Below are 24,333 nucleotides of genomic sequence, written 5' to 3'. Positions count from 1 at the left end.
AGTCACGATTATAAAACTTCCAAGGATGTCAGAATCGCAACATAATAAATTTGGGCAAGTTCACAGTATAAGATTCGGAAGCGCTGAACACAAAAACAGAAACTATTAGTGTTAATGAGCTGCGCTAGCCAAAGGAAAAATTGACTACTTTCCCACAGAGATTGTGCCAGAAGGGTTTTTTTTTAATTAAAAGGCCGAACAAGCACCATAGAGCCATTACATTTGCCTTCGCTCTGTTCTAAAAAAAAGTGGCCGGAAATGCAATTATTTTAAATTAAACTCATTGCATTTCAAGTAGATTTGCCAAGAATTCCGAACAACGTCAAACTAATTTCTTAACTTGGTAATATTTGGAACAATAAGCCTTTATCTCTGGTCTCTCCTGATACAAGGCGGCACGATTACTAATTTTGCTCATTATAAAATTCATCAAACCAACATGCAGGGTAGACATGATTAAAGCTGAACTTTTACGTTTTAAAATGGTCAGCTACTCTTTCTAGTTGCTGGCGACAATGCAGTGCCTTATTAACAGGTGTAATTTGATGTAGGGTCACAGTTGCACTAAAACTCTATGGTATGCTCCATTTCCCGGTCTCCGAATGCAAGGGTCAAAATGAAATATCAACATGGCTTGTCTGAGCTAATTTCATTTTTTTTTGTTAACTTACATTTAATTACAGAGATCAGTGGTGCAGAGAAGCTGCAATTCTATTTGTGTTGGTGTAAATGAAAACCTGGTCTGCTCAAACAGGACTTTTGTGGCACTTTTTGACAGGAGTCTGAATTTTCATCTCATACATCAGGTATTTCTTCTGCTAACTGCACAAGGTGTGGAGGTGGGATGTTGAGGTGGGAAGAGAGTAAGGAGCTGGTGTGGGTGGAAGAGCATTTTCCTTTATACATTCATGGGATTGGATGCTGTCAGCATTTATTATCCATCCCTAATTGGGTCCTAAACTGAATGCCCAGTAAACCATTTCTAAAAGTAGTTAAGAATCACTGCTGGGCCTGTAATCACACCAAGGCCAAACCAGTTAAGGATGGATATGACCCCCCCCCCCACCCCTCCACTCCCCCTTATAGGATATGTAAAAAGATTAATTCTTACAACTATCCAGTACTAATACTAGACTATTACTAAAAATAGACTGAAATTATTACCAGATTTTTTAATTTCCCAGCTACCACAGTGGGTTTCAAATTCATTTCCCGTTGTTGATAATTCAGACTTTTGAATGCAAATCCAATTATTTAACCTTAATGCTACAGTATCTTCATAGCTACCTTAAGCACAGCCACTTTCCAAAAAAATTCCAAACATTCTGAACATTTTGGATGAGGAAGAGGAGCTCATGAGAAGTCCATCAAACATGGGTGCATGTTGTTCTTACTGCTCACCATCTCCACTACTGCCTCATTTACCTGGTCATGGTGATAACCACAATATCTATGTATAGAACTAAGCGAGGACAAGAGAACATTTCTGCAACACCAACCAGAAATGCATGATTGTAATGCACATTTGCATCACAAGTGCACATCATTCAGAGCCCTCCTCTACTCCCAATCTCATTAATTTGTCCTCAAAAAGCAGGTAGCAGATGGACAAGTTATAGATCTTTTGCTAGGTGGCAAGCTTCCCTCAAGTGTATTATACTGCTCCTGGTATTATGGTTTCATTAAATCTGTTTTCCATTCTTTGTGGTCTATATATAAAGAAATTATTAGGAGAACAATAACAAGGCGGCAGCCAATGAACCACACAAGAATATGCATCAGGGAGCATAGTCACCATTTCCTTCATCGAAATGACAGCAAATTTACTCACTTACAGTCAAGTGCAAAAGATATAAGCAACTGAAAAAGGTCACTAACTTCTTTTGATTCAGCTTAGACAATCCTTAAACTGGAGGTGAACTTCAGTCCAAACAAAGACACCATCCTTTGGGAGATCACCAACAGAACTTCCAGCTCTATAAATACCACAAAGTGTCAACAGCTACATGCAGATCTTTAGGAGTCACGCCTTTTCCAGATATCTTGATCCCTAATCAACCGAATTCTAATCCAAGGTACTATTGAAACTCGTCAGGCACTGCCATCAGAAAACTGTTGTGCAAACTTTCTCTGATAGAGTAGATTCAGCATGCATATTGAGCCAAATTGACCCCAATAATCAGAAAATTCAGGTCTCCCAAGTCCCTTGGTTGGTAAAAGGTGAGGTGCAAAGTTTGAAATTCCACAAATTAGATGCCTCAAACGAATTGTCACAATTGGCCTTGATGACCCAAGACCATTAATTATGCAACTGCAGACACTTTTAACCACCTCTGAACATCCCAAAAAGTGTATTATAAACCAAAAAAAGTGCAGTACTTATGAAGAATATGCACTGTTAAAAAGAAAACATAGCAACCAATTTGAAAACAAGTTCTCAGGAACCACAATGTAATGATCAAATAATCCAATTTAGCGATGTTATTTAAAAGATAAATAGTGGGTCAAGATACAGGTACAATCCCCTGCTCCTCTTCAAATTGGTTCCATAGGTTGTTTTACATGCATCTTAGAGCAGGTAGGATCTTGGCTTAACTTCACATTTAACTTAGGTATTTGAGGAGATTCGGTATGCCATCGAAGACACTTACAAATTTCTATAGATGCACAGTGGAGAGTATTCAGACTGGTTTCATCACAGCCTGGTGTGGAGGCTCCAAAGGGTCGTAGACTGAACCAGCTCCAACACGGGCATAACCCTCCCCACCATCGAGGACATCTTCAAGAGGCGGTGCTTCAAGAAGTCAGCCCATCACTAAGGATCCTTACCATCTGGGACATGCCCTCTTCTCATTACTGCCATCAGAGAGGTGGTACAGGAGCCTGAAGACCACATTCAACGATCCAGAAATAGCTTCTTCCCCTCCGCCATTAGATTTCTGAACGGTCCGTGAACACTACCTCGTTATTCCTTTTTTCCCCCCACTATTTTTGCAATTTATAGTAATAAAGCTTTGCACTGTACTGCTGCTGCATAATAAATTTCATGGCATAGAAGTCAGTGATAATAAATCTGATTCTGAAATATGGCACCTCCAACAATACTGACCAAGACAGTCCACCTACATTTTTTGCTCAAGTCCCTACAGTGAGCTTTCTACTTCAAAGTTATGAAAGCATATTTATTTTTACGGTTCTCACTGTCAATTGTGGGGGCATATGTGGAAAAATGCTTCCTACATTTGCAATCAATAGCAATCACGATGCTTCAAAAATATTTCCATTCTTGTACCTTACAGCTCATGAGAGCTACGAAACAAATTCATGTTGTTTCTTTCCTAGTTTGCTGAGCTTTATGATGGAGCTAGAATTTCATTTCCTACATGAAAATCCAGCTCTTAGTAAAGGCTATTGAGTTTCTTCTATGTTAGGAAAGTACTTAAAAGTCAGAAATTACTTTTTAAAATTAGTAATCACATTTTTTAAAAAAGCACTTTTTAATGCAATACTCTATTTAATGCTCATCGCTATTTCAATTGAGGCTGTAGTTTCAGGCATTCTTCCTCAAATCATTAGCATCCTTGCTGTAAACTTGCTCATGCAATAATGGGAATTTCATTATTCGCACCCAGCAATAAAGTAATGGCAGCATATGATCAAGTCAGCATGAAGAAATGCCTACAGAAAAACTTGGAACTTAATGGTATCTCAGTTATTGCTGCTTTATTTTCTTGCTTACAGAAGTACCAAGAGGAGGTGCCGCTCAAGTAAATTTGGTGAGAAAATTGTACAAGCTGCAGCCTTGGTATTCAACTGATGTAGAACTGGGTATTGAGCCAAACAATAGAGGTGCCAAGTTTGGGAGTACCCAATCTTATTTTCATTCTTTTAGCCACTGTTCATATAGTTGATGCAGTTGAGTTTCTAGTCAAGAATACCTCCCAAAATACTAGTGGGGGAATTAGCACCATTGGAGTCATTAAAGCCAGGAGAAATTGTTATGCTTTTCCTATTTGAAATGGTAATTCCCTAAGCATTTAGAGTCATAGATAGGTAGTGTGAAGTGTTTCTTTCAATTTGTCAAATCAAGCTTGTATGTTAAACACATCATGCTAGAGGCTAACATGAGAGGCTGCCATAAAAACAAAATCAGGATGTTATGACAAAGCAGCTAAAAATAATTGTACCAAACACACAATATAGTCCTTGTAACTTGTGTGCACTCATTTGCCATTAATAACATTCACTATCCAAGCAGCAAAAGTGGTTTATAGCCAAATTGTTAAATTCAGTATTAAAGTTGTGGGACAGCCAAGGGCCCATCAAGTTTACTAATATTCACATTAGTACCAGAGACAGTTGGGATTAACAAATGATTTTGGAAAAAATCTGAAACTACTAATCAGTTGTACTAAAACTGGAACTTAATAATCCATTTTCTAAATTCAAAATTCAAATCACATGCAATAAAAAGCAAGTTATCATTCTTAACATCCACATTCCTGCATTCTTGGTACTCATACAATTCTTAAACGAAAAAAAGACTAATTTCTGCCAATCCTTGGAAGCAGCATTATATTTCATATACCAAGACCCACTTCAAAAATTGCTGCCTGCCTTTGTACCCAACTCCAAGTGGTCTGGCTTAAAAATCTGGAGTCAGACTTTCAGCGGATTATTTCATCAAAAAGAAACAATGCTTCACTTTTTATTCGTAATTTTAATGTACCCATTGCAGAATGGGATTTTTAAATATACCATGTCTCCAATGATCCCAAATCATACTCTTACACAAGCTGTGAATGGGATACTATACTATGAGAATAAGAATTACCCAATAATTTCGACGCAACATATCACGGATATGTGGATTATTCATCACATTCTGCTGTTTAGTCTGAAAGACAAGAAACATATTCAGGTTAAATTATCATTAAAGTTTATTTACAAGATAATGCAGAGAAGTCAGTTTGTTGATTTATGTAATATCCACACTGAATCATCCTAAATCATCAAGGAAGAAACAGAAGGAGTCTTCAGGTGTCACCAAGGGACACCTACTTAATGATATGTTTATTAACAACGTTTATATAAAGCCATTCAACTCGCATCTCATTACAGTCTTAACTCAGACATGGACACAAGCTCAGTTTTAGGAAAGGCGAAAGTCATTGCTATCAACATCAAGACAGCATTTCACTTGTAGAAACAAATGAAATGAATAGACTATATGAAAACTTTGCAGTTGCTACTATCATAGTTTGCATAAAAGGGAGGTAGATATGATTGCAGTGACAAGAGATTCTGTAAATGCTAGAATCTGGAGAAATACACACAAAATGCTGAACTCAGCAGGTCAGGCAGCATCTGTGAAGGGAAATAAACAGTCGACGTTTCGCGTTGAGCCCCTTCACCAGACCTAATGGAGGGTCACGACCTGAAACGTCGACTGTTTATTTCCCTCCATAGATGCTGCCTGACCTGCTCAGTTCCTCCAGCATTTTGTGTATATGAGTGCAAAATGCCAAACAATATAGCCACAAATTTCCTGCAAAATACTTTGCTTTTCTTCAAAAGGGAAAGGCTTCTATTTATGTAGTGCCTTCAATGATATCAGGATATGCCAAAGAGTTGTATATTTAGTGAAGGACATAATGTCGTAAGGTAGGGACTACATCAGCCAGACCCACAAACAAGATAATGTCTGTTTAAATGGCATAAGCTGAAAGCTAAATATTGATCAGGACCCTCTTTTAAACAAATGTCATGGGATCTTAGAGTCCACAGGGGTCTACTTTCCACCCAAAGGCTTCTCCTTTCATAGTCCAGCAATTCTTCAGCACTACATTGAAGGCAAACTTCAATAAACCCACCACCACTGAGTCACAGGTAAAAGTGAGCTGTAAAGAATAGCAAAATTGATCAGTCCCTTTAAATAGACAAACAAAGCTTGCTTTTTAAAGAAAAGCTGACCAAGGCAGCTCAGCAAGGTTAGCTCATCAATCTTGGCCAAGGTACTTACAGATGTGTTACACTTTATCTCAGCAAACATTACAAAGGTTGCTGGTGGTGGACGGAAATTGCTCAGAGTTTGCGTGCTTGATCTTCAAATGGACCTCTCAATCTCCTCAACTCCACTGCCCATCTTTTACTCTCACTCTCTTTCTTCTCTGAAGCAAGCAGGCCAATCCCTTCTCCCCAACTCTGCATTCTCCAACCTTATTTGGGGTATTTTATCCATCCTGTTGTAAACCTAAATATATGACACCCACTACGTTACCATTGCCTACACTTTCTCCGTTACCACCTCAAAAAAGTTCCAATGTTTGGTCGAGCAATAATTTTGAAATCCATACTGATTATCCATTAACAATACACACAAAAAGTGCTGAAGGAACTCAACAGGTCAGGCAGCATCTATGGAGAGAAATAAACAGTTGACATTTCGGGTCAAGACCCTTCATCAGGACTGGAAGAGGGCAGAAGCCAGAATAAGGTGGTCAGGGGAGGGGGAGGACCACACACAGGCAGGGGATGGGAGAGTTCATTATTTTTCTTCATCTCCAGAAGTTCTTCGGTTCTCTCCTCCGGTAGGCATTCCATTATTTTTTCTACCACTCACGACTGGTCTATAATTCCTTAGACGTGTTCTATACCCCTTCATAAATGTAATATAAAAAATAAAAACCACAGTTTCTAATTTCAGGTATTATGACAACGCGACTAAGCAACTGAAGAACGACAAGAGAAACATTGCCATGGCAGTATACTTCTACATCAATTGGAGCAATTGTTACAGTTTTTATGCTCAATTCTAATGTCCACTGCAAAATGACAGATTAACTTTGGGGAGGGGTAAAAATATGCAACCACAGTTCTCTTAAATGAGATAAGATTGTAATCAAAGACAAGTAGTACATGGTCTAACATTTACATGAAAGATTAATTAGCGATAAAGTTGCAGGTGAGGGAAGAAGGGGCTGTTTCACACATGAACATGTGATCAAACAGGTACACACAGAATATTAAGCATCAATGCACCTCAATAGCCTAAACAGGCTGAAAGGATACTTATTAATAAATTGTTACTGTTAGACTACATTTATTCAAGGCCAAAAAGGAACAAGAGAAAGTTGTACAAAAAGCTACTGTATAAGGAGTGGACAGCTTTAAATAACTTAAAACATAGATTAAATTTATTTTTAATGACTTGTTCGACAAGTATATACAAAAGCATGCAATCACACTCCACTGGAATGCATTGTTCTATCATTTGCTTAAAATGCTTACAAGTTAGTTAAAAAGTTAAAAGTATAATACTCTACAGAATTTAAACACTATTTTTAGAAAAAATGTTTAGGTAATTTATTCACCCCTGTTCATAGAAACAAATATGTTCAATGGTTTGAAAATAACCTCATTTAAAATCATTTTTCTGCAATTTCACTTGTCTCATCCACAATCCGGTTGCTTTTTTTGAATTTTGGTTGGGCCTTAACTGACATTGACAACAATCTCACTTCGTAATTTTCCTCCCTGGTTTCTGAACACTGCAGACTCACATGGGGTTGCAACTCTGTAGCCATAGTCCTGTTTGAGATCCATTCAACTGGACAGCAATAAAGAAAGCAAAACCTAACTTTTAAAATACATATTCCCCATCAAGAGGGGAACTATACCAAAACAAAGTCACCTTTTTCAGAATTGAGGACTTGCTTTCATTCTAGTTTTATGCTTTCAGAGATGAATGATGAGATCAATGTAGAAACAGCAGCCTGATGAGGCAGGTGTGCTCCTTATGCAGGACTTCTGAGAGCTCCCAAATGGATGGATCTGGTTCTCAATACCATCTTGAATGGTCATGGGTCAGTAATTAACAGGAGTCAGTGAGGATGCTACACATTTTCAAGGAGGCTTTAAGCACATACTTGAGAATCTTGTGTCTGCCTGGTAATCTCTCCCATGAGAGATCTTGGAATACAACATCACTTTCAGCAGTTTGGTATGCAAACAGCATGACCTGCACAAAAGAATCAACTGAGTGCAACCCAGGCCTCACTGCTGCAGGTGTTGGCCTGAGATGGCATGAATAGTCATTCAATTATCCTTCCAGTGAACGTGGAGGAGGATTTTGTGGAGAGAGCATAGAAGGTACCTTTTAAGCATCTCTAAGTGCTTGCTGCAAGTTATCCAGTTTTCAGATGCACGAGGAAGGCAGAGATCATGTTTGCCTAGTTGACAAGTTATGAGCCAGGCCATCAACTGAGTAATAATTTGATCAGAGTACTCAACACAAAATTTTAAAATAAAAGATCTTTTGCAGAACAGTGAACAGATCCAAGTATGTATCAAACAGGCATCCAGTATGCAGAAGGGAGGATATCAAAGTGGAGAGGATATTTCCAGTAATGGGAGAGTCTTGGACCAGAGGGCACTGCCTCAGAATAAAAGGACATCCCTTTAGAACAGAGATGAGGAGGAATTTCTTTAGCCAGAGGGTGGTGAATCTATGGAATCATTGCCATAGACGGTTGTGGCGACTAAGTCATTGGTGTATTTAAAGTGGAGGTTGATAGATTCTTGATTAGCAAGGGTGTCAAAGGTTACGGGGAGAAGGCAAGAGAATGGGGCTGAGGGGGAATAATAAAATCAGCCACGATCGAATGGCAGAACAGACTCAATGGGCCGAATGGCCTGATTTTGCTGTGTCTTATGGTCTAATACTATGCTCATTCCCTACACCATTTAAAATGTGTTCCTCTTCACATGCAGATCAATGAAAAAGCAAATGGGAAAGCTGATCAGCATGCACTAATTTTTCAAAGCAAGGCGATACATTCAAACAAATTACTAAAATAAATACACTGTTGGGGAAGGAAAAAAGCTAGAGTTATGATATTACCTGTTGAAAAGGTTGGAGTTGTTTTGAAATAAATTAGAAGCCAGAGACTGGTATCTGAATTCCCACAATTAAACAAGGCTCTCAAGAAAATGTGCCAAGTGATGTTTAACAGCAAAAGCAAAATGAGCATACTATTTGTGAAAATAATTGGCAGCTTGAAAAGGGAGGATCCAACATTAGAATACCAATACAACTAATGGATCAAATTAAACAGTAAAATATGCATTTTGATCAATCTTAGATTTGAACTTATTCTGTCAAATTTTTACAACTTTAATTAAATCCTTGATAGGTGATAATCTTGCTTTAAATCAGCTACAAAAGAACAAATACCCAGAATTTGTTCCAATCAACTTATAGTTAAGTATACTTTTAAAGATAATAACAAGTGAGTGATTTCCTTCAGACACCCAATCTCCTATGAAAGTTTATAAAAGAAAATAACTGAAGATTCTGGACGATGCTGAAATTGTGATTGCCCCACTCGAGCTTAGAAGTACAATAGAAGCACAAGTGTTGCAGACGTGGAAGCAAATTCATAAACAGACAATTTATTTCTTTTGACTTTCTAAACCTGGGCAGCACTTTAAAATTGTGGGCTCATACAAAACTATTAAAAGATCCTTCATTACTTTGCTACACAATATGCAATAGTTGAATACGTGGGCATGAGCTTGCAATAAGAAGCCATCACAAGTAGTTATTTTAACAATTTGAACATTTAAAAATAGTTTCAAATGAATCCCAACAATCATGTTGATTCACTTCACCTATAATTTCCTTGGAAAGTACAGTGAGTAATGCTGCAAAATCTTGTCAAAGTGGCAAATCTTCTCACTTCCAAACTGCATCTGACAATTTATGGCTCTTCACAGTCTGATTGCAAAGTAAAATTCCCAGGCTCCAGAGTAAGATTATAAACACAGTACCCTCCATTTACTGCCCTGCTTTTCTCTCATCATTAAACACTCCAGCTTGCATCACTGGAATATTCAAGAGAACGCAATCCAGAAACCCACTGATAAAAATATCAGACCTTCCACTGCTGGAGGTGGGGGAAAAGAGAGAGAGGACTGGTCAAGGGGAGGGGTTATGCAATACTCACTTGAATTCTCCAAGTTATACAGCTCATGATTTATTACAGGTCGAGGTAAAAGTGACTCCTCCCACGTTTCCAGAGTGCAGACTGTGACTCAGTAAAGTATGCAGGGCAAATCACTGCACCATTTGAACAGAAAGTGGCTGATATATATTTGTGTTAAATACCTAAACTACAGATTTGCCCATTTCTTTATTTCTGAATTACATCATCCACAACAGAAATATTAGTGACTGTTTCTTATTCTCGATTAAAGAATACATACAAATAAAAACAAAATGCAAAGTACTTGAGATCATGTATTTGCTGCTCCAATGCATTGTAACAAGCCATATTAATTCTGATTCTGTACAGCACTCCAATTTACATTAGTGGGAAGAGATGACATCTTATCAGGAGACAAAGTACAGCAAAGAATTTACTTATATTGTGCTACCAGTTTTCAGCATAAAGAGTAACAAATGTGCTCTTAATGGCTCATTGGCAAATGTTACCATGTATTCTAATGAGACATTTGATTCATTTGCACCAATTTAGTTAACAGCAGCAGGGCTTTCATTATTGGGGACTGGCTAGAGAGGGCTTTCACTTCAGATAGCTATGCAATAACAGGGGTATATTTGGCTGCCAGAGGGGAGAGAATTAAGTTCAGCTGTAATCAGTCAGCTCAAGGGTTTTGTAACATTGGCCATGCTCTCAATTAAACCCAAAGGTTCGGAAGATAAAAAAGATTAAAAAAAATATACTTGTGGTAGCAAGGAATGAGGAAGACTCAAGTGCCTAATGCTGCGAAATGGAATATCAAAGTTTATAAGCTTACATGAATTCATTGATGGCCATTCCACAAACTTAAAATTTGATGTGTATTTTAATTCAAGCAGACTAGAATGCTAGCAAGTCTACCAATTTTCTTTTTATCTAGCAGTGACTGAACTACAACGTAAAAGCATGAAAAGAAATTGATATCGTTTTAGATTGACCACATTAAATCCTGACTTCAAAAGTTTAACTACACCACATCCACTCAGCAATTAAAAATACCGACTTTATTACAGTTCTGATCTTGCTAGCAGCTGTAACTGATATGGAAGTCATTAAATACTCGAATTGGCAGATGTCAATAGAGATGAATATTCTAGTGAGACTAAACAGAAAAGCCAAGTTTGAACAAAGTTCTGAGGAACTGTGCGTTCTTGAATTTTAAGATCTACTGAACCCAGATCTACTGAAGAGTAGATATTTTAACCATGCAAAATGTATAGAATGCACATTATACATTTCTAGAAACTTCCCCCAGCTATTCTTGAATTATGATTTGTTCCTGAGAAGTTAACTTTCACCACTTAAATTCTTAATCATAGTTGGAGCTCATTATCAAGGTTTTCAGTCAATACTTCTGGTAGTGATGCAAGTCATTTTTTCACAAAAGGCTGATTTAAGGTCACAAACTTCAAGATAACTAAATACCAGACACTATTATTACTGTTCATATTGAGCCATTACTACAAAAGACACCCATTTCAACTATTGTTTACAAATATGAGCATGAATTGAAGGTGTGCATATTTAAAGTCATTACAGTTAGATTGCAGGCCCTTGATGACAGGAAAAAGGCATCCCACTGACAATTACAATAATTGAAGTCTCCATGCACAAGAGGTTCTGGCAGGCTTCAGCATTTGTCCGATTTGGTAAAATAATAGAATCAATTGGGACTAAAAAAAGGGTTATCTTTTAATAGAATATAGAACAATTACAGCACAATTCAGGCCCTTTGGCCCACAAAGCCGTGCCGAACATGTCCCTACCCTAGAAATTACTAGGCTTACCCACAGCCCTCTATTTTACTCAGCTCCATATACCAATCTAACAGTCTCTTGAAAGACCCTATCGTACCAGCCTCCACCACCATTTCCGGCAGCCCATTCCACGCACTCACCACTCTGAGTAAAAAACCTACCCGACATCTCCTCTATATCTACTCCCCAGCACCTTAAACCTATGTACTCTTGTGGCCACCAATTCAGCCCTGGGGAAAAGCCTCTGACTATCTACCCTATCAATACCTCTCATCATCTTATACACCTCAATCAGGTCCCCCCCTCATCTTCCATCTCTCCAAGGAGAAAAGGCCGAGTTCCCTCAACCTAGAAATCTAGAAATCAACATTTTACATGGATGGAGTGCTTTTGATTTACTAAGATGTCCCTGGAGTGCTATCACATAAAATCTGATGCGAGTTATACAAGAAACATCGAGAGAGGTAACCGAAAGCTTGGTTGAAGAGAGGGATATTAGGGATTATTTTAGAAGGACCAAGGTAGAATTTAGTGAATTCTAGAGTTGAAGACTTAGCAGTTGAACACAAGGCCAAGGGTGGTGGAAAGGAAATCTTGAAAGCACAGGACCAGAATTTGAGATTAACAAAAGACCTAGCATATGATGCAAGTGGTTGTGGGAAGTACTATAATATTGTCCAATGTTATTTCCAAAAGAATTTTATGATGTTCCACATAGAAACTAATTAACTTTGGGATCAAGGGCAATAATTTATCTACATAACACTACAAGTATTATCAAAAATTACTATCAATTATTAGAATAAATGGCTAGATCACCTAGAAACTAAAAAGGAAAAGAGAAAGGTGCAGGAATGGGACACATTGTAGTTTAAAATTTAGAGCCTACAAAACAAAATGCACGAGGCCAATGATGGAGTGATTAATACAGAAAATACCAAGACATCACGGCAGTGAATCATAAAATTGTCCAAAGAGACAACACCTTCACTACTCTAGCTGAGAACTAGCACTACAAGTCAACTGGTAAATTAAGGTGGCCCACAGTCAACTTGGGACGATTAGCAATAAAAACAAACTTTCCATTGCATCCATTTTCCGAACAATATATGCTAGGGTGTGGGTTTTGAGGAGGCTAAGGAGGAAGGAGTTGACAAGTAAAGGGGTGGGTGGCCTTGACAAGGAGTTGACAAGTAAAGGTACCCCAATGTTCAATAGAAGTTAAACTTGCCCTTAATTTACATGGTTAACTGATGTGGAAATCTCAATATGTAGTCAAAAAGTGGCAAAACTCTAACATGCTGTGATCAGATTTCTACTTAACATTTGTGGTTGAGACGCATAGAAGACTCTCAACTTCTGTAGGCAATGTAAAGACGACACTAGCCTGATCTCCAGCATCCACCAAACTAGAATAACTGTCCATTATCAAGGATTTTCTTCAAATATCCAAAATTGATGGTTAATGAAATTATGATGCAATTTAGGCAGAGGTCCAGCTTCTGCAACCTGCATTGTAGAGAAGAGTTGTGTAGTGCAATTACAACAGAAATGTTAAGAGGCATTCACGACAAAAAGCACACTGATCACACGTTCCACAGGATATGACAGTGATACAAGGCACTAGTTTGATGACAGAATGGTTAGTCTTGCCATGCAATAGGAACCGAATATAGATAACCAAAATAAATAAATACGTTGAAGCTTCTTGTACAAGTTTCAAACCAATGCCAAGTAAAAAGCAATTTTAGAGTCATAATGACCACAGAAATTCCCGCGTATGGATGCGAAGAGATGAAAGATCACCCAAAGTATATGTATACATCCATGCCTGGCAGAGACAACACCTCTTCAATATTCAAAATAGTTTGATCTTAAATAAGAACACTTCAAAATACTCATTTTGCTTTCCATCAGCAACAAGAACTACTCTGGGTAAAAAAGAACTGCCCTCCATTTTCAATTTTGTTGGATGAAATACACAGGGAAAGGTCCAAATGAAGGTTACCAGCCCGGAAGCCTTCTGGAATAAATCAGATTCTGTGGCTGTCAACAGGAAAAAAGATTGCACAATTCATGAATGCAAAACAGCCAGGATAGCTTTGCTTACAGACAATTAAAGTACTAAGATATATGGAAACAAAAAGACATGTTGGCAGACAGAGCTGCATTTAGAGGAGCCAGATGTTAAATACTGACTTAACTTTTCCCTTTCTCAAATTCTCAGACATTTTCCCATCATTCCCTAATAGCCTGGGAGTATTTGACAATGGGAGTCTCGTTTTCCTTGACACAGTTACTGGCATCCCTGGCGTAAAGTACTTAATTTCACGCAATTCATACTTGACCATCTCCAACTTAAAATGACGGAAGTTAAAGCAAAAGGCACTAATGGGGACTCAACTGTTCAAACAAATGCAACAATTGCAAATGTTACCATGTTGTCAAGTTATGATGTTCAAACTTTTGAGCTGTACTATTCTAACAATTTCAGCTTGGTGAGCCATCTGTATTCCATTTCAAACTACCAACAATTCAATCGATGCTGAAATTTCTTGTGGTTGATGTCCTACTACTAGAAATTCCCATCCAAGAACCAGCCTAGGATGAAGAAAAACAAACAGCACTTAACCACTGAGGACCCAACATTCCAGGGAAATACAATACTTGTAGAAATTGAATGCCAGTTTGACATGTCAAAATCAAACTGTCAAAGATATGCTCAAGATTAGCAACCTTGGCTCACACCCAGAGGACTTAAAATTTAACTATGAAGTTTTTTCCCCCTCAGTTAAAACTGGGAAGAGTACTTCTGCATGTGCGCCATCACTCTGGACTTTACGAGAAAAACTGGGAACATCTTAAAATTAATGCATCCATTCAGATTGAATATGCACAAGCCAGGAGGTATAGATACTGAGGCAATAAATATAGTTGAAGGAATAGACTGTTCTCCTATTTATAGGTTATTCCAGGACTTGGATAAAACATTGTATTGCTATAATTTAGTTGTTCAATGACGATATTTTTCCTACCCAGCGGGTATTGGATTTGCCTCTCTCAGACAACTACATGATTGCTGTCTCAGGCATCAGAATGGTAATAGTTTAAAAACCAAACCTTTGTTCCTTTCTGCTACCTGAACTGTGTAGAAAACACACAATGTTGATATAAAACAAACATCTCTAATTTGATTAAAATCCAGGCCAAAATTTAATCCACCTTTTTTTTTTTGAAGTTTTATAAATTTTCCAATTGTGTGTTTTAAGGTTTAATCCTGGGAAATAACACACCAGAACAATTCCACATCCTAGCTCTAAAAATGGACTTGAACACAGGGCATACTTATTTACAAGGAGGGCGAGGGCAAGAGAACGAGCAAAACAAAAACATGGGAAGGAGAGAAAAGGGAAGAGGAAAAAAAATGAACGCGAGGGAAATGGAGTTAAATGAAGGATCAGATGGCCAAGAAACAGAATGGTCTATTAGAGCAATGGAAGGATAGAGAAGGGAGCAGGGCTCATAACTTTCAATAAAACGTCAAAGTTTCTTGCTCATAAACTGAAGGTACAGAATACTATGTCATTCATTAGTATAATGCAATTCAACTCTGCCATTTAAACTTCCTTTATGGATATCTGCAGAATCCAGATTCAGAGATAATGTGCAATATACTATACACTAAATTTTTCCAGCACTAGAATATTTCTTCTACATTGACATAACTAATTTGAGTAAAATAACCTCAATATCATACAAATACAGACCTAGTTTTAGAACCATTCCTCTTTTATGAAAGATAATGCAAGTAAAGCTTGGAAAAGGATTCTTCCAAATTTTGTTTGTTAGTTAGTTTACACCAAAACACACAGTTCACATAAAATGACACGAGTAGCTTGCCAACCTTCAAAGCTCCCTTGGAATCCAGGGCGAAATTGAGCTACTTTGAGATCCAAATTAAAAATAAACATTCTCTGATTTAGTTAACTCTTGCTACTCAAATTAGGCAACATTTGCACAATATTAAAGGATAACTGACAGGTTGGGTAAAAAGGAAGAATAGAGAACTAAGAAGGAGAGTCTGCAAATTGGATACAAGCTTTTAAAGGGTGTAGTTATGGAAATAGGTCAGGGATCAACCATGAGGCAGGCTCAAGGGGCCTTAGGATTATTTTTCCTGTTCTCCAATAATCAATTTGGTTTACAATAATATGATAAAGAACAATTCTGGGCTTTGTCCAACAATTACAACTTGTGCTCAGACCAAAGCAGCAAATTACATTCAAGCTGAAACTACTAAATCAAAAGCAGTTGAAGAATCCAGCAAGAGAATAGCAGTATAATAATTGACAGATGCAAAACCTGAACTGCTCAATGAAGAAAACAGCCAAAATCAAAGCAGCTGTTTTGCTTGAATCAATTCTCCAATGGAAAATTACATTGTTAGAGTTTTGATCTCCATCAATCACCTGCTCAACTCTTTTCCATTACTGCCTCACAGCTCCCACCCTGCCCCCATTCATAAGGAACAGTCAGTATATGAAGGAACTCCGAGAATACCAGGAAAGCTGGATGTATTGAAAGAGACCCATGACTTAGATCAAATATTTTCTTTTTAAAAGATACACTTAATCTATAAACTATTAGCCAAATTCCTAATTGCTAGTTTTTGACAAATTCTTTAACGTCCCACTTGAATTTACAAAAAAGTTAATTGATCAAAGACTTCATTAATATGAAATCAAAGACCAATGGGACTCGTACATCTGTCAGCCTTCTGCACCACATACAATCCTCTTCCCTGAGAATTATGGCCGAGTAAAATCCAACACAAAATGGCCCATTTTCTGCAGTGCTTAAATTTCCCAGGTGCATTATAATTCAATTGATTTCCAAATATTAGTTTGCAATACAATCTCTACACAAATATCAGAATAACTTTTAATAAGATAGCTTCCAATGTTCAAGTCAATTTCTGAATGGGTACTATAGTTGTTATATTATGAAATTTCACTGACAAGTAGGCCTGAAGTTGGGCAATTCTGTAATGAAGGATGAAGTAACAAAATGACATTTAATGATTGCTATTTCATAGAAACATAGGAAAACTACAGCACAATTCAGGCCCTTCGGCCCACAAAGCTGTGCCGAACATGTCCCTACCCTAGAAATTACTAGGCTTACCCATAGCCCTCTATTTTTCTAAGCTCCATGTACCTATCTAACAGTCTCTTGAAAGACCCTATCGTATACACCTCCACCACCGTTTCTGGCAGCCCATTCCACGCACTCACCACTCTGAGTAATAAATTTACTCCTGACATCTCCTCTATATCTACTCCCCAGCACCTTAAATCTATTGGCAATAGCTTGTACACAAATATTGACCATGGTCATCTGGATTGAAAAGAAATCAGCAGGCAAAAAAGGTAATTTTCTATGGATCACTCCACTGTAATATTATATGACTATCATACAATTTCATAGCCTTTCATAAAGATGTTCTACGGCAGAGACAGAGGGTCAGTTTATTTCAATGAGGGAAGTCACTTGGCTGATCAGTCATTCATCCAGAACTGATCAGGTCAGCTGTTAATGAAATGTCAAATGATGACTGATGGCAAGGACAACCACCAGACAAAACCATTATTAGCAGGTGAAAAGTATAGGAAGTGTTTGTCATTTCAGCTGCTTCCCACTTTCCCCAAGAAATGAAATTACCTACCAATTTTGGCAAGCTGTAATTTTTAATATTACTTTTGTGCAATTTTGTCTGTTCTGTTTGCAACTCAGCCACCATTTTTGAAGTTCATCATGTAATAAAGGTAGGGCCATAAACTCAAAAGACCTCATTAACCCAAGTTACATCACCATTCAACATCTATGTGTACACTTTACCACCAGAGATTTCTGGTTAGCAAACCAAAAGGAGGATAATTAACAATCTTGAAAAGGAACTTTAGGAAAGTGATAAATTTAGTTTTGAGTCTGAGCGATACGATCAAAAGCAAACAATGGTTTTGAATTTGAACAAAGCAAATCATGGAGGTGCAAAGGGTAAATTTACTGTACCAAACTGGGAAAGTGAATTGAAAGAGAAGGTAATGGTATTTAAGCAACGGCAAGTACTTAGATAAGTAATGTGTAGCAAATATTACTTTCAAATGAAATAACAAAAAATCACTGCAGAACTGGTAGAGTCATGGATAAATAAAGGGGTTAAGGACTGTTTGTGGTGAAAATAAGAGCTCAAAAATCATCTTTCTCCAGATCCCAAAATTATCTTCACTCTTCCTAACAATTCCTCTTTCAGTTTAGCTTAAACTGTCAGACTACACCTTTGAAAAGTATCTTGGGTATTCCTTCAACCATAAAGTGGTTTGATTAGAGCAAGGTTGCGTTGAAGCTCGTCACAGATATCGTGCAAATAGGTCACTGTTAAACTTCTAATTTTGGCTTTAAAGCTGTGGAATCATTATAGATATGCTGCACGCTTATCCTTAAGGACAACCGTAAGTAATCAATCATACAAGAATGGTATTGTACTTTTTCACTCCCAATAATACTTTTCTAGGGCTTTACCAAAATCTTATCAGCTCCTTGAACCATCTGGATTGCATTTGCTGTCATTCAAAGGAATCCAACATGAATGCAGACCCCAGGCCTTTTTCTTTACCCTGATTCTGTTTACATAGTCATTCCCAACCACTATCCTTCCTTTCACTGGACAAAAGAAAACAAAGCAAAACTTATTTTCTTACCCAATTGTTGCCTCATCTCTCAAGGAGGATTCTAGGACAAAATCTTGGTACTAACTTTAATATGAAAGATCAGCTCAGGATAGATCAACCCAAGTTTTTCTAGGAATCGGATTACACCACACACAAGGTCAAAATGAGAGCAAACTTAAATCTATTGAACAAATACTTGAATGGATATTGTCAAATGAAAAACTACATTTGTTCTTCATTTCAGTCAGGAAAGGTTTTCATTAGTCTATCACTACAGCCTAGTTACATATTAACTGAGGAATTACAGTGTAACTTTGGAATTTCAAGAAAGTTAACATCTAGATTTGTAATATAATCAAACAATTTCCATTAACTAAAGCTTAAGTAGAAGATAGGAGGAGGGGTTAAAGCATATGCTCCGATTTGTGGGATATGATTTGTGAATGGATCTATGAACGGGCTATAATTTTTTTTACTGCATTTTTATGATTTGCTTGCAGGGAGAGAGTTTGGAAAAACACTAAAGATATAAACAACACAGATGGGGGCAGGAATGAATTGTTAAATATGGGCATCAAAACTTATGGATCAAAAAGGGAGGTAAACAGATTGAAGACACATGATTATTCATGATTCAACAGAGCCCATGTATCTGCATAGTCTTTGTAACTCAAAAGCATATGGGACTATTTAGATTCAAGCTGGGGAAGCATGTTTGTTGAATCGCTTTTGCCAGTGATATGAAATAGATGGCTCAATTATCTACAAACTGCCTGTTGCAGAGTTTTGTTTAAATTCATTAGATAGTTTCATCATCTAAAAGCAGTGGCTTTGCCCTTCTCAATGAGGAAACTGATGAATCTACAACTGAATAGTAAACAAGGGAAGAAGTGAAACAGAGCTGGATTGAACAGAGTTTTTACATGAAACAGGATTCAGCACTTTAGTTAAAAGAAACTATTGATTTTATTGTTTACAACCTTAAAATCAGAGCCAGCCAAGTCAGGAGCAAAATTAGGCTGGTATTCCTCCACACGTGCCCTTCTGCCATTTAAAGCAGCATCAAAACACTTTGCTTGCGATCACTGGACAGAAGTTACTTCAGATGTTAGTTTAAAATGGCAGAAGCACACAAAGTGGTTAGTATTGGTGTCGACGCTGGTCCAAACCAACAGAAATGAGCCTTTAGAAAAGCATATTAGAAGTTTATACTGATAAATATGATCTGTCACAGATTCAATCCAACATTTAAAAAAGCAACATTACATTTTGAATAGACTTGGGTCATTACACTAGCTTGGCTTAGATAGCCTGATTACTTCCAGAAAAACACTAGATCCCTTCCATATTCAAAAATGGAGACCAAAAATAAATTGTACAAAAAGACAGCGAGTTACGATACAGGTTTCCTATAACCTAGTTGACATTCAGCTGCAAGTTAACAGTGGGCAACTGGATTTGAAAGGGGCAGAAATTAAACAAGTATTGCACATCTCAGGCTAATAGGTGTTTAATTGCATCAATGAATAAAATTAGAAAGTTTTAAATAATTATGATAGCACAACATGAATAGCAAATATTTAATCAAGATTGTAATTTGGCCTGGATAGCAAGTCCATACTTTTACATTCAGATCAGATCTTCTACATTCTTCCAAATTGGAAGATGGCACTTGGGTTCAACATCCTTCTAACAAAAATTAAACAGCCAAGAACTCTCTCAGTAACGAAGAGTCGGACAGGATTATAGGCTTGAGTCCTGAAGTAGGATACAAATCGATAACTATCTGACTCCATTAACAGCACATTACCACACAGCTCAAAAACAAACAGTAACTTCATAGTATTTTTGAAATAAATGATTTAATATTATTCAAACTAGCTAAATTTAAATGGATTCAAATTACCTTGAACCATTAAACATTGGTATTGGGATTTGTTAAGCAAAGAAAGTTTCCAGATGGCAACTTACTTTCAAAGGTGCCTGCCAGTAGAAGAGCAACAATCTATTCTCTCCCACCACCAGGCACATCTCCCTGCACCCTCACTTTCCGCAGGGATCGCTCTCTTGCTTGTCCACTCATTCCTCCTCACCGATCACCCTCCTGGCACTTATCCCTGCAACTGTGCAAAGTGTTACAGCTGCCCCTACACCTCCTCCCTCACCATTCAGGGATCCAGATAGTTGCTCCAGATGAGGTAGCGCTTCATCTGTGAATTTGAGGGTGTCATTTATTGCATCTGGTGCTCCTGGTGCAGCCTCCTCTACATCAGTGAGACCCGATGCAGATTGGGTGACTGCTTCATTGAGCGCCTTCGCACCATCCGCCACAACAACCAGAATCTCCCAGTGGCCAACCACCTCCAGTTCCCATACTGACATGTCTGTCCATGGCCTCCCCTATTGCCACTTTGAGGCCAGACGCAGGTTGGAGGAGCAACATCATCTTCAGGCTTGGTAGTCTCCAACCTGACAGCATCAACATCGATTTCTCTAACTTTCCGTAACCTCTCCCTTCTGTTTTAGCCCCACCCCCTTCGTTTTCCCTCATTCTTGTGGCCCCTTACCGCTTCCCCAATCACCTCCCCATGGCTCCCCAACTCCTTCCCTTTTACTCCATGGTCTACTGTCCTCTCCTCTCGGATTCCTTTTCTACCCCTTTGCCTCTTCCACCTATCACCTCTTAGCTTCTCACTTCATTCTCCATCCCTCACCACCAACCTTCCCCCCGCACCTGGCCTCACCTATCACCTGCCAGCTTGTGCTCCTCCCCCTCCACCTTTTTATTCTGGATTCTGCCCGCTTCCTTTTCAGTACTGATGAAGGGTCTCGACCCATAAAGTCAACTGTTTAATTCCCTCCATAAATGCTGACCTGCTGAGTTCCTCCAGCATTTTGTGTGCATTGCTCCAGATTCCAGCATCTGCAGAATCTCTTGTGAATCTATTCTCTAAGAGCAGTATCGGTACGTGATATAAAAAAATAAACACCAAATCTTTGTGGAAGACAAATGCATTGAAGCATAAAATGACTGACAAATTGTAACAAGAATTCAAAAGTCATCTAGAAATAATTTACTACTTATTAGAAACTTTTAAATTGGTCTTGAATAAGCCAAGAAACCTTTTACTACAACAATTATACTTGTTAAACAAATTATATGTCACCTCTTGAAACACTAAGTGGATGATTTGTGTTTGTATATGATTCACATTAAGATGCCATTATTCCAAACATACTATAATTTGTCGACTGAGCAGTTAAATTACATTTGGAAATAGATTCATACGTACAAACATCTGTGGAAACTGTTTTGGGGGGGGGGGGGGGTGGGGAGGGGGGGTTGTAATAACCAGAAACTTATCCGGTCAGGCAACAGGTAGTAAAAGGAAACAAAAACAATTATTATCTGTGACCCTTTGTCAAAACTACAGTAGCAATCTCATCATAAACAAGTTGCAGGGCTATCAGTTACGTCATATACCAGACATTCAAATTGCTAGATTCATTGGTGGAAGTTTAGTGAAGTAACAATTTCTCTTCAATAAATGGCCCAAAAATGATAGTTGCTTTAAATAAGACTGTACTACTGCACTCAACAGCATTCCCAAATGACTTCCAACATATATTACCTCTGCATAAGGTATCTAGAACTATGTTTAAGCTTCAATTATTTGGCAGTCATACTTAAAACACAAATGATTTTGACAACCTCATCAATAAAAATATTTGAGATCATAAATCAATAATTGCAATATTAAAACTAGAATTTAAAAAAACCAATGGTTTATGATTTGACCATGAACAGAAATTTGCTTTGCTTACTCTAACAAATGCACAGCAGTCTAATTCCAGATATTATCACTTGCCATCAACATTTTCCTTTCACGAAATAGTTTTGACCTCTCACCCAGCCCAGCCAGCCATCTTGATTATATGTCTGCATTTACAATGAGATCATTCAACAAAAGTACACCAAAAGCCTATACAGATGGCTCTATGTCATCAGTTGAACTTGCTTACCCTGTAGAGTGCAAGATACTGAAATTGTGAGAATCAATATCCAAGAACATGTAGATGAAAGATTGTGCTGTTGGGATAAGCAAGTTCCATAATGTAAATAAATTGGCACCCATGTGTTTTCACTCTGCATCCACACAGAATGGAGTTAGTTTGCTGGTCCAGCTGCAAAAAACAAGTCCACCATTGCTGCAATTCTTCAGACATCAAGCATAGAACAAACATGCCCATTGACAATATTTTTAAGAAAATTGTGCAGTATGCTTCCATGAATGACTATAAATAAAAGTCAAGGTCAGTGACAGCAGTCTTGAATGTGGATCTGCTGCTCAGTAGAGAGAATGCTATAGGAAAAGGCAGCCAAAGTTCCTTCTCCCAAAAGCTTTTTGGTAATAGCTACCAGCTACATGGTCACCTGAAACAGGCGCTACCAGAGGTAAGGAGCACGAGGGAGGAAATTGGGGTGGGGAGGTGGGGTTGCTTTGGGAAGTACTGAGTGCAGGACAGAACATGCTCACATCATCCTGGACGATAAGAGTTAGTTTCATGTTGCTGGTCTTAAAGAAAAGGAATGCAATTTTTGAGAATACTTAATTGGTAAAGCTGCTTATTTACCTCCAACATCACATTATTAAAGTAACTTGTTGCTACTAAATATTTTTTGAAACATGGAGTACAGCTAACTACAAGTAAACACTCTTCATTTCTCTGGATAAAGCCCATAAAGGACATTCCATGCAGAGGCCCACTTCCCTATCTGCTTATCTGCATCTCCCTTTTCACCAAGTTAAGGTCCACAAGGTCTCCAAGCTACCAGTTGGCTGTCACTGCCATTCTAAATCCTACTCCTATCTCTGCCTTTGCCATCTTGCAATATTCCAATGAAGCCCCACACAAACTTGAGAAATAGAAAGCTGTCTTCCATCTAGGCAGACTAAAATCCTGGAGACTCAATTTCAGAAAACCAGCCTTTCCAGTTTGCTTCAAAGTGGATCAGAGCTGTATCTTGCCATTCTACCATCACTCCCCTCCCTACTCTCCTTCTAACAGATCAGCTGATAATGACAAGCCTTCAACATGCTTACTCAGATTGCACTAACATCATCTGTGTAATCCATTTTCTCTTGATCTTCACTATCAGATTGTCCCTCTACTTTCCCTCACCACATCTATGCAACTCAAAACACATTCATTTTATTTTTTATCCTACTTCAGACCCAAAATGTTACTTTCTTTTCCACAGAAGCTGCCTGAGCTACCAAGTATTTCCAGGATTTTGTTTTTATTTCATGTTTTGTTTTTTTTTGAAAGATGAAGGTGGTATTGTCGATAGTGACACTGCACAATAACAGGCAAATGCAGACAATCAGCACCAGCCTGTTGATAAAAATTTCCTCTGCTGTGTGCAAATACTTCACAATGGCCATTAGTTTAAAAATATCTGACACCATTGCCCTGGTTAAGATCAGTATAATGCACTTTAATTTTATACCTTGGAATAAAGTACAAAGTCAGCCAACATGACCGCATGGCTAATAAAGCTGGTTTCACCTTCGGTTTAGCTATGCCAATGCAACAAAGGAGGCCTAATCAGCTTATGCACATCTGCATGTGGATAGAAAGAACAATTAATCACAAGGGTCTCTGCTCTTTATTACTAGCCAATGACCTTTGGAAACAAGGTTATTCCTGAATGTTAGGTGAAGACCGAATGAAAGGTCATTTTGGATGCTGCAAATTACCCTCTTACTTTGCTTCAGTGGCCATTTTTCACAAATAAAC

General features: G+C 38.0%; 1 protein-coding gene across 8 annotated transcripts in view; it reads right to left on the bottom strand.

The window, feature by feature from the left end:
• Positions 1-24,333, bottom strand: part of LOC127576737 (gamma-adducin-like) — a 134,463-nt gene that overhangs the window by 84,692 nt on the left and 25,438 nt on the right. For 3 of the 8 annotated variants that reach the window (XM_052027444.1, XM_052027445.1, XM_052027441.1), the window contains exon 2: positions 4,835-4,897. The exons of 4 other annotated variants lie outside the window; for them this stretch is intronic. The gene's annotated coding sequence lies outside the window, so the exon portion shown is untranslated. Of the gene's footprint in view, positions 1-4,834; positions 4,898-9,672; positions 9,898-24,333 lie in introns of those variants that run through there. One more of the 8 variants, XM_052027443.1, reaches the window with a different exon arrangement.

Source organism: Pristis pectinata, chromosome 12 (assembly GCF_009764475.1).
Source record: "Pristis pectinata isolate sPriPec2 chromosome 12, sPriPec2.1.pri, whole genome shotgun sequence".
Classification (NCBI taxonomy): Eukaryota; Metazoa; Chordata; class Chondrichthyes; order Rhinopristiformes; family Pristidae; genus Pristis; species Pristis pectinata.
The sequence above is the reverse complement of the archived record's forward strand: the minus strand, read 5'-3'. Positions and strand labels throughout refer to the sequence as shown.